The following is an 11,999-nucleotide window of genomic DNA, read 5'->3' on the forward strand; positions in this document are numbered from 1 at the left end:
TTGGCTTCTAATGATCTCTATTCTAAGCCTGTATTCCTGACTATCTAATCATTTCTCTCTTCCACTGTAAACAAGATTTCTAAAATAGACTGCAATTTCACTCAGGTGTAAATATTCAGTCCTAATAACTGATCTAGTTTCTTTGCTACCTCAATATGATCTTCTGGCATCCTGCCCATCTCTTTCTTAAATTTCTTAAAGTTCCTAGTATTCAGGGGAACACTCATGTAACCAATAGGTCCCTGTCCTGGGGCCAGATTTGCCATTGGAACCTCTCTAAGAGGGTATAATCTATCTTCCCTTCCTGCTTCCTCGCCCTCTTTGTCACTTTCTTCCTCTTGTTCCCTTCTGCCTCTAGTTCTGTGTGCTACTGGCTCGTCTTGAATAGGGGGTGCATCGGGGACCAAGGGCTGGACAGGCTGGCCAGGCTGTCTGTATGGGGGTGGGAGGTGATCTAACGAGTCCCATGGCTTTAGCCAGTCCCTTCTTGCTGCCCGTCCTTTAGTTTGCAAAGGATATAACGAATAACCTTCTTTTTTTTTTGCCTTTGAACTATAAATTTACCCCTCACACACTTTTTGGAAGCCACAAAGCAGCATATTCACTTTCTTCTTAATTAAAACGTTGTTTTGAACTCATATATAGATTTAAAACCTGACAAATCTAATCCTCAAATGATTTAAACTCTGGCCAGTACAAATTATTTGCACAAATCTTTTCTTTTGTCCACTCAAACATACAGTACTGTATAATTTTCTGCTTACTTTTTCTCTTTGGGATTCCCTTGTACTTTAGTATTGTAACACTATCCCCAGGGGGCTGTCCTGAGGAATCTCGCTCCCCTTTCTTGGAAAACCCCCTCTCGGTTCCCAGGCACACTGGGTTCTCGTGAACTATTCTCATAATTCACAACCCCTGGGTCAGAGATTTTACTTTTCCTCTGACCCATCTCTGGCGGCAACATTTCCCTTGCTCTCTCTCATTCGTTCTGCGGTTCAACTCCTTCGCTTAATATACCAATCTCACTTCTTTTGCCAACCACTTGTTTCCTACCTAATTCCTTCTTTTCCTTTTATTCTCTCCCCAACCTCACTTTCTGGCCATTCTCCACAATCCTTTCTTAATCACATACTGAAACTTCCATCTATTATCCTCCCAACAGATAGTTGAACCTGACTCATTCACTCCCTTCTTAAATCACTTCTTTCGAGCATCAGCTCCCTTCTCAAAGACTTTTCTCGTGAGTTCTCGGGCTGGGACTTTCCCTCCCAGTCCCTCCCGGGGTATTCACTCGCTCTCCCCTTTCAGACATTCCTCACTCACACACAAGCACACAGCCGCCCCCTTTACCCAACCCCATGGTACTCACACAGCCCCGTTTTCACACAGGGTTCTTGTGCACAAGACGTTTTACGGGCACCTTTCCCTTTCTGCCGGCGTTCTCACGGGAGCCTTCTTCTGGCAAAACCTCCTTGTAGCGAGCTTCTTTTGCTTATGCTTTATTTTAATTTGGAACTCCTTTTCCAAGAGAGCCTGGTCTAGCCTTGGGACCACCTTAACAATTGGTGGGGAGCTCCTTCCCAAAACTAGCCACTCTTCACTTGGACTGGAGTTCCCGGGTTTCGGCACCAAATTGTTATGAATGATGTTCTATTTTTCCCAATTTATCAAGCAACAAGATTAAATTTAATAGTAAGTTTTTAATAGTAACAAAATGAATACAATCAAAGTATTGGAGATGACAATTAAAGTATTGGAGATGAAACAATCAAAGTGCATATATTTAAGAATATACAAAATTTGGCAGTAAGTAATTTAGTATAATTGAGGTTCGTATAAAGCATAAGCAAAACCGACCGGGGAGGGGCCCCCCTCCGACCGGGGATACGGGGAGTGGCTCCCATTCCTCACGTATCAAAGCATCCAGGCTAACAATCCCACTTATATACTGTAGGCTACAGGAGTTTCTAGAAAGCTCCTCCTAGTTTCTATTCCTAAAATCTACGTAACTATACTGCACGGCGCATGCTCTACTAATGGGTTAGGGGGTCTCTCATCCTTTTGAGGGTCTTATTTCTGATGAAGGCTCATCGTCTTCATCAGTGACCGAGGTGTGACCTGCAGGTAGCGCAGGCGCCCTGTGTGACTGAGCAGATGTTTTCCATAACATGACTTTAATTAAATCCCATGCCTGGAGTCATCCCATTTTGGCCCATTTCAAGGTCAAAACTTTCTATTTCTAGATGATGCTTGTCAGACCTACGTCCTTCTACTATTCTTGTTTGACTTTCTTCCAATCTCCTACTTCGACTCCCAACATCTGGAAGATGTCCTTTGCCCTGTCTCACCCATGTCCCCCCTCACTCTGTAACAATTGTCTTCTATTGATCTAAATACAATTTTGCTAATATAATTACAATTTAATTAGCATGAAACACATTTATCACAGAGTGATGATGAAATTATTGAGTTTTAAAATCTTCTGTGAAAGAAGGTGGGGCAACAAAACTTCTACACTGGCCTTACAGAGAGCAGAATTGAGACTATGGAGGATGCAGATTTGGGGATAACTGAATTGGGTACTGATTTTTTCAAAGGGAAACAGTCTTTAAAAACAAAACATTCCAGGAAGGATGGGGAAACTTAAAGAAAGAAATCTTGAATGAGCAGGAACAGCCTGTCTCTGTGTGCCAAAATTGACGTAGTGAGGAAAAAGACTGGCCTGGTTGGGCATGGATGATTTGCCAGTAGTTCAGGGAAAAAGAGGGTGCATCACATTTGAACAGAGGGGCAGGAAACTCAGGAAATGTTTAAGGATGTTATTAGGTCATGCAGAAAGGAAATGAGAGAAGTGAAAGCTCAATTAGGACTTAACCTGGCCACTTTTGTGAAAAATAATAGAAAATATTTCTAAAAATTGTTAGCGAACCATAGGACAAGGAGAACCTCAGCTTTTTCTTGGATGCTGTGGGGAATATAATAACTAAAGATGAGGAAAAGGCTGAGATACTTAACCCATTTTTGCCTCAGTTTCAAACAATAAGCCAGGATGTCCTCAGGACAAGTGTTCTCCTGAGCTGGGAGATGGGGACAGGGAGCAGAACAGACCGCTGTAATCCAGGAGGAAGCAGCTGGGGACCTGCTGAGCCACTCAGATGCTCACAGGTGTGTCTGGCACCAGATGGGATCCATCCTAGGGGGATGAAGGAGCTGCTGGATGAGCTCCCCAAGCTGCTCTCCATCATTTCTCATCAGTGCTGGCTCAGCAGGGAGGTGCCAGAGGACTGGAGGTGCCAATGGGAGCCCATGCCCAAGAAGGGCTGGAAGGAGGATGTGGGGAAGTGCAGGCCTGTCAGCCTGACCTGGGTGCCTGGTGAGGTGATGGAACAGATCACCTTGAGTGCCATCACAGGGCACCTACAGGATGGCTGAGGGATCAGAGGCAGCCAGCGTGGATTTCAATATCTGCATTGATGATCTGGATGAGGGCCTTGAGTGCAGCATCAGCAAATGTGCAGATGGCACCAAGCTGGGTGTGAGTGTGGATGTGCTGGAGGGTAGGAGGGCTCTGCAGAGGGACCTGGACAGGCTGGATCCAGGGCCCAAATCCAACAAGGTGAGGTTTAACAAGACCAAGTGCCAGGTCCTGTACTTTGGCCACAACAACCCCTGCAGTGTTCCAGGCTGGGGACAGAGTGACTGGACAGCAGCCAGGCAGAAAGGGACCTGGGGGCACTGATGGATAACAGGCTGGACATGAGCCAGCAGTGTGCCCAGGTGGCCAAGAAGGCCAATGGCTCCTGGCCTGGATCAGGAACTGTGTGGCCAGCAGGAGCAGGGCAGTGATTCTTCCCCTGTGCTCAGCACTGCTTGGGCAGCACCTCGAGTGCTGTGTCCAGTTCTGGGCCCCCCAATTTAGGAAGGACATGGAGGGGCTGGAGCGTGTTCAGAGAAGATCAACAAGGCTGGTGAGGGGTGTGGAAGACAAGTCCTGTGAGGAGTGGCTGAGGGAGCTGGGGATATTTATACTGGAGAAGAGGAGGCTCAGGAAGACAAGGTGATGTCAGGGCACAGATTGGACTTGATGATCTCCAGGGTCTTTTCCAGCCTTGCTGATTCTGTGATTCTCTGAAACCACCCCTGGAGCAGTTGCAGGATGAGCCCTGGGCCTCTTCTTCATAAGGTCCATCAGCCCAGGTCCCTCAGCTTCTTCACACAGCCCCAAAGCCCATCCTGTCAGTCCTGCAGAGCCTCTCCAGCCCCTCCTCATTGCCCACAACAGGGAGCCCCACACCCAGACACAGCAGCCCAGATGTGCCCCCCTGGCCTGTGGTGCCTCAGGCAAGGGAGCTGCACGAGGCACTGCAGGACCCTGCAGACAATTCCTGAAGCACTTGGAGGATGATCCTGTTCCCCAAGGGATGTTCCCATGGTTGCAATTTGGGAACAGAAATGGGGAGTGGGGCCGGAGAGGAAGTGGTAAATAGGGATTGGCTGTTTGCAGGAGAGGGGAGAGAAATGGGCAAGAGGAAGAAATCTGGATCAGGAAAGAGTAAAGAAAGGTGAAACCAAGGAAATGCTCAGGGCAGTTTGGGGGTGGCTGCCAGGCAGCCCTGGCTCTGGCCAGCATAGTCTGCAGTGGGAGAGAAAACTCACAGCTCAGGGGAACAAACTTTCTGGCTGACTTCAGAGGCCACAACAAACCTGAGTGGTTTCCCTGCCGTCCCCCAGCCCTTGCTGGCCCCGGGGGCTGATGGTATTTGTGCTCACTCAGCTCCATGTCCCCACAGCAGCACCATGGGGATGCTGAGCCTGCTGTGTGCAATGCAAACAGGGGCTCCTGAGCCAGTGCTGCCGTGTGTGTGCCTGCAAGGATGCGGCTCCTGTGTGAGCTGGGGGAGAGGCCAGGGCTGCAGAGGGGGGATGTTGTTGGCAGGTGCATGAGGACGCTCTGGGACACTGCTCTTGGGTGTCCAGCGCAGTGGGGATGGATCAGCCCCTGCTCTGCTGCTCCTTGCCAGGGTGTCCCCCTTGCAGGCACCTTGCAGAGCACCAGCCATGCTGTTTGCCCCCAGCCTGCCCACGGCCAGCCTGGGGCTGCTCCCGGGGCTTTTCTGTGCTCAGCATTGGGCTGGCCAAGTGTTGTGGAGAGAGCGTGGCCAAGGAGCCTGGAGCCCCCAGGCCCTGCCCTGAGGTGTCAGCGCTGCCCCAGCAGTGCCCATGGCCTGTCCCTGCTGCAGCCCCGGCACTGCCACCCCCAGGGCTGTGCCCGGCCCCGAGAGCACTCAGGCCCTGCAGCAACACGAGGGCCAGGAGGGCAGCGGGGCAGTGGCACGGGAGCAGCACTGGCAACACCAAATGCTACTGCTGCTGCTGGGCACAGCTGCTGTGCCAGCACTGATCTGCCCCAGCTCTGCACACAGACATTGCTGCTGCAGCTCCAGAGAAGGGAAGAAAAGGGGCATCTCTGGAGAAATCTTTGCTGGGAGAATCTTTATTTTATTTTATTTAAAGTTACCAAGAGCGCAGCCCCTCATTGACACAGTCTCTGGGTCACAGAAAAGATGCAGAAAATCAAAAGGAAATACAGCACAAATAATGACATTTCTTTGTGGACAATATTGAAAAGCTAAAACAAAGGAAAGGAAAGAACAAACCAACAAGCAAACCAACAAGAAGAATCAAAGGTGACTTTTATTACAAGTGATTTTCAGAAATTGGCCAGCAGTTTACTTTTTCTGAAACCATCTAGTGTTCAGTCTCCACACTGCAGCCTTGAGCTCCTGATTCCTCAGGCTGTAAATGAGAGGGTTCAGGGTTGGAGGCACTACTGAGTACAGAACAGACAGGGCCAGATCGAGAGATGGGGAGGAGATGGAGGGGGGCTTCAGGTAGGCAAACAGTGCAGTGCTGATAAACAGAGAGACCACAGCCAGGTGAGGGAGGCAGGTGGAAAAGGCTTTGTGCCGTCCCTGCTCAGAGGGGATCCTCAGTACAGCACTGAAGATCTGCACATAGGAGAAAACCATGAACACAAAACAGCCAAATACCAAACAGGCACTAACAGCAATGAGCCCAATTTCCCTGAGATAAGATTTGGAGCAGGAGAGCTTGAGGATGGGTGGAATTTCACAGAAGAACTGGCTTAGGGCATTTCCATGGCACAGGGGCAGGGAAAATGTATTGGCTGTGTGCAGCAGAGCATTGAGAAAGGCACTGGCCCAGGCAGCTGCTGCCATGTGGGCACAAGCTCTGCTGCCCAGGAGGGTCCCGTAGTGCAGGGGTTTGCAGATGGACACGTAGCGGTCGTAGCACATGATGGTCAGGAGGGAAAACTCTGATGTAAGGAAAAAGATAAGCATAAACACCTGAGCAGCACATCCAGCATAGGAGATGTTGTTGTTGTCCCAGAGGGAATCATGCATGGCTTTGGGGACAGTGGTGCAGATGCAGCCCATGTCAGTGAGGGCCAGGTTGAGCAGGAAGAAGAACATGGGGGTGTGCAGGTGGTGGCCGCAGGCTACGGCGCTGATGATGAGGCCGTTGGCCAGGAGGGCAGCCAGGGAGATGGCCAGGAAGAGGCAGAAGTGCAGGAGCTGCAGCTGCCGCGTGTCTGCCAATGGCAGCAGGAGGAAGTGGCTGATGGAGCTGCTGTTGGACATTTGCTGTGTCTTGGAGTGGGGATCTGTAAGAAAAGTAATCATGGAATAGTTCAGTTTGGAAAGGACTTGAAATATCCCAGCCCAGCTTGGTGTCACTTTCCCCCCACTGCCTGCCCAGGGCTCTGCTGCCTGGAGCTGTCCCTGCCAGCAGCTGCTTCCCTGTGCCCAGGGCTGGGCCCTGCCAGTGCTGCCAGAGCCCAGCCCAGCCCTGGGGGCTCAGCTCTGTCCTGCACACCCCTCCCAGCACAGGGCACTACCCAGGCCCAGCTCTGCCTCTGAAGGCTCTGATGGCAATGTCATAGCTATCCTGAGGAGGCTGGAAAAGTGACACTGATGTTTCCTGTATGGGACCCTGGGCTAATTTCTGTCAGTGCCTGCTTTACTAAAATAATAAAAAAAAAATTTTTTCCAAACTGAATTTAGAGATTAATATCTATATGCAATTTCCCCACCTACGCGACGCAGAGTAGTAGATTATAAAATCAGGATTTTCCTTTTTATGCAGCCCCTGCCTCTCTGTGCTCCCTGTATAATCTACTTGGAAATGTTCTGCAGTTAAATGTCATGCTGGGATGCAGTCCTGAACAATACAGCACCTTCACCACACAAGGAGAACACTTCCAAGCCTTACCAGCTGTCTCCTTCCCCCCAGACCTTGTCCCCCAGTGCTGGGAGCAGCTCCCAGGGCTGGCTGAGAGCTGTCCCTGGCAGGCAGCAGAGTCCCTGCCCCAGCACAGCGCCCTGGGCTGCAGGACCCTGCTCTGCACCACAGCCCTGGGCACCCCTGGCTGCTCTACACAAGAGATCATCAGAGAATGTACTCACACAGTCTGCAGGCATTGGGATGTTCCAGCTTTAGGAGATCACTGCAGGAGCTGCAGCTGCATTGTCCTGCAGCCAGAGGCTTCCTGTGTCAGGCGCTGGGAGTGATTCTGCCCCAGTCACTTCTGAGCATCTTCCCAGCCCTGACTGATTGAAGCTCTCTGTGCCTCTGTGCTGTGCCTGGGGTGGCTGCAGGCAGTGCCCCAGCCCTGCTGGGCTGGGAGAAGTGCTGCTCATCAAGAGAAATGTGCTTTTGAAGCTCTTCTTGGTTGCCAGGATCACATTCTGAGACAGGAGCCCAGCCCAGCTCAGCAGCACAGACACAGCACAAGGACTTTAATGACCCTCTTGGGGATTGGGGCTGAGTCTCTGAGCATCAGTCCCTGAGTGGGAGCTGAAGAAACCTCTCAAGAACTCCAAGTCACAATCAAACTCCAAAGTTTCCTAAAGTTTTAATGGGTCCCACTGAGGGACACAACTGAGAAAGTGTCCCCAGGTTCCAGTTAGAGCACGAAATTGGAGGCAGTGATGACAAGTGGGGACAAAGAGAAGGCAAGTCTTGGTGCCCTGGGGCACAGCAGGGTCTGTGCCACCAAGGGTTGTGAGGAGACACCTTGTCCTGAGCCACTGGGGCCTCCTGGCACAGCCCCAGCAAGGCTGGCCACTGTCACCCCTTGTCCTGCCCTCAGCATCCCCCCACATCCCAGTGGCCTCAGGGATGTGCTGGGACGAGTCCCTGGGGAGCCTTGGTCAGGAATGGCCCTGGGGGCTCCTTCATGCTCCCAGGGACTGCATGTTTTTCAGAGGACTTTGGGTTTTGCTTTTGCCTTGGAGTCTGTGAGAGCTTTGTGCAATCATGGCCTCCAATTATCTGCTTTAATTAATCTCTTGAGAGCCTTTGTCAGTAACAACACTCAGTTGAGCTAATTAAGGCTTCAAGATACTTCAGTTTTTTAAGGTACTTGGAGGTTCCCTTTTGACACCAACTCTTCTAGTAGTTTATGGAATCATGGCCCCAATTATCTACTTTAATTAGTCCCTTGAGAGCTTTATATTGACACTCAGTGGGTCTCATTAATACATTGACATACTCAAGGTTTTAAAGGTAGTTTGGATTTTCCTTTCCTCTCTGACTGTCTGAGAGTGTTTTGAGCGATTGTGGCATCCAGTTCTTTCCTCCAAGGAGTTCATGAGGAGCCTGTGTTGGGGATGGACTTCAGTGAGACCCATTAATGCTTTGAGACACTTTGGGTTTTTCTTCTGCCTTGGACTCCTGTGCAATCTCCTCTCAGGCCCTGAGGTTCAAGGGCTTAGCACCAAATGCACCAAGGGGCTGATTGGGATCAAGCAAGTCCTGACAAACCATGGCTCTGCCTTGATTTCCCTCTGGTGAAGTTCATTCATTAGGAAGATTTTGAAATCTAGTTATGGAGAAATATTTCCAAGTGATTCTAAGAAATACACATTCCTATATTGAAGACTGTATTTCATTGTTATTTTCTTTAGAGCAGAGGTGATTCCAGCATTCTGTGATTGATATTGATGCAGGGTCTCTCCTCAGCTCTGGCCTGCTCACAGAAGCTGTGCCTTGAGGTCTGACCCAGTGTGGACAACCTTGCTGCACATTCCCCAACTTCATCCTGTCTGTCCTCACTCACCTGGGACCTGCTTTGCTTGGAGAACTGGCTGCACACAGGCCAAAAGGAGTGTTCCCTCCCCCCCTTTTTTTTTTTTGTTTTGAAGCAATCTACAACTCCTTAATGTCCCCATTGAAAACAGACACCTTCTATTAGTGTGTGCTAAAGCCAAGGTGCCACCAAGCAGCTTCCCCTTCCCCAAGGCAGAACCCTGCAAGAAATGTTTGAGTCCTTTGGACTCCTTGGTTCCCTGAGGCCTTGCAGTGTCACAAAGGGCCCTTGGTTCTGCACTGTCACAATGGAGATTTGGGTCCATGGGGCCCCACAGTGTCACAATGCTCTTTTGGGTTCCATGGGCCTTGATCTGTCACAATGGACTTTTGGCTCCTCGAGGTTCCATACTCTCAACAATGGTCTCTGTAGTTCCAGAGTGTCACAATGGACTCTTGGTTCCAGGTGGCCCCACAGTGTCACCGTGGTCTCCTTGGTTCCACAAGGCCGTGCAGTGTCACAATGGCTCACAGGTTCCATGAGGCCCCACAATGTCACAGTGGACCCTTGGTCCCATGAGTTTCCCCAGTGTCACAATGGTTCCTTGGCTCCACGTGGCCCAGGTGTCTCACAATGGACTCTTGGTTCCGTGGGGCCCCGCAGTGTCACAGGGGTTTCCTTGGTTCTGTCGGGTCACAATGGAGACTGCAGCGCCCCCTGCTGGCCGGGAGGACCTGGCACTGTGCGAGCACCTCCTGGTGGCCGACCCCTGCAACTGTGAGTGGTTTGTACTGGTTTGTACTGGTTTGTGCTGGGATGGGGTGCTGGGGTGTTACTGGTTTGTACTGGGTTCCACTGGGAAAGGGAGCAGGGTTGTATGAGTGCCCCCTGCTGGCTGGGAGGACCTACTGGCCAACTGTGCGTTATACTGGGTTATACTGGTTTGTACTGGGATGGGGTGCTGGGGGTGACTGGATTGTAGTGGTTTGTACCTGGTTATACAGGGATATTCTTGATTTTACAGGTTAAACTGGGGTGTACTGGATTATAGTGGGAGGGGTCTTGGGGATGCTTGGCACTCCACTGGGAGCAACTTCTGGGGATGCTGGCCTTATTGGTTTATACTGGGATGGAACTTGGGACCTACTGGGAGTGACTTCAGGTTGTGCTTACTGGTTTCTACTGGGAGCTGCTGCAATGGGCTCAGGAGCTCAGGGGTGGCTCCCAGTGCTTACTGGTTTATACTGGTGCCCTCCCAGTATAAACCTGGGAGCCCCAGGACCACACTGGGAATGGGTTTGTGTGCATGAGGCCTTACTGATTTATACTGGGAGCTGCTGACACAGGTCTCAGGAGCTCTGGAGTGACTCAAATGCTTAATGGTTTATACTGGTGCCTTCCCAGTCACACCTGGGAACACTGGTAGGCACTTGTGGTAGGCAGGACCTCAAGGCCAAGCTGGCCTTCACCAGGGCCTTGCTGAGCTGCAGCTTCTCCAACTTCTCAGCCTGGCAACACTGCCTGGGGCTGCTGATGGCCACCAGGAACTATGGCAAGGGCACTGCCCCCTGGAACGCTAAAGGAAGGAGAGGGATTCCCCAAAAAAACCTCACACAATTTTGCAGGATCTCCAAAATTTTCCAGCCCCTCCCTCACCTAAAATGGGAGCTGGTGTGTTCTGTTGGGTTGAATGGGTAGAACTGGTGTTCCTAAATGCCCATTGACTTCAATGGGTAGACCTGAACTCCTGGATACCTGGGTGCCCGCACTGAGATACTGGGGTTCCCCCACTGCTCCCCTGAGATTTTGGGGTGCCTCCTTTGCCCACCCCAGAGCAGCAGCTGTTGCAGAACACTGTCTTCACCAAACCCATGCACCAAAGCACCTGGCTGTACCTGCACTGCATCCTCTCCTGAGGTAACTCAGGGCTCCCTCTCACCCCTGATGTCCTCACCTGGACTTTTGGGGTATCCCCTGAATGTTGGGGTGCTCCCCTACAGCCCCTCAGTTGCCAAGGGTCATCTGTGTCCACATTGACTGAGAGGACGGTGGCCATCATCTTCTCCTGGTCTGTCATGGTGAGTCAGGCCACTTGGGTGCCCCAAAAATCACCTGGGTACCCCCAGAAATCACCTGGATACACCTGGGTACCCCTTGCACACCTGGATTACCAAAAACCCCTGGGCCCCCCAAAACTAGTGTCTCAAGCATCCTCATTGCTTTGACTGGGTAGACCTGGTGGCCCTAAACCTTATTGCCTTTAAAGGGTAGACCTGCTGTCCCTAAAATCTTACTGATTCAATGGGTTAACTCTGGAGGCCTGTTTATCTCCATTTATCTCTATGAATCCTTCCCAGTGGTCCGACTTTTTTCAGTGCTCTTAGTAACCCCAGTGTCCCCCCTCAGCCCTTCCCAGTGCTCCCAGTTTAAACAGTAACTCTTCCCAATCAAGCCCTCTAAATGGGTAGATCTGGTGTCCCTAAAACCCCTAGTGACTTCACCGGGGTAGACCTGGTGTCCTTCAATCCCCTTTGACTTCAGTGGGCAGAGCTGATGTCTCAGCTCCAGCATAGACAGCAGATGAAGGATCAGGAATTCGGTATTGGCCTCCAGGAATTCATCCAGGACATCCAGAGCATTGGCACTGCAATCCTGGAGTGGAAATTCCCAGAATTCAGCCCAAGATATCCTCCAAATTTACTCAAATTTCCCTATATTAGGGCCAAATTTCCTCAAAATCCCATTGATTTTAATGGATAGACCAGGTGTATCTAAATCCCTCTTGACTTTAATGGGATACACCTGGTGTCCATAAGCCCCTATTGATTTCATTAGTCATGTCTGATGTCAAAAAATGTGTTTCAGGAGATTGATATTGCAAGAGATG

The sequence above is a fragment of the Sturnus vulgaris genome, unplaced genomic scaffold (genome assembly GCF_052056855.1).
Source record: "Sturnus vulgaris isolate bStuVul1 unplaced genomic scaffold, bStuVul1.hap1 Scaffold_180, whole genome shotgun sequence".
NCBI lineage: Eukaryota > Metazoa > Chordata > Aves > Passeriformes > Sturnidae > Sturnus > Sturnus vulgaris.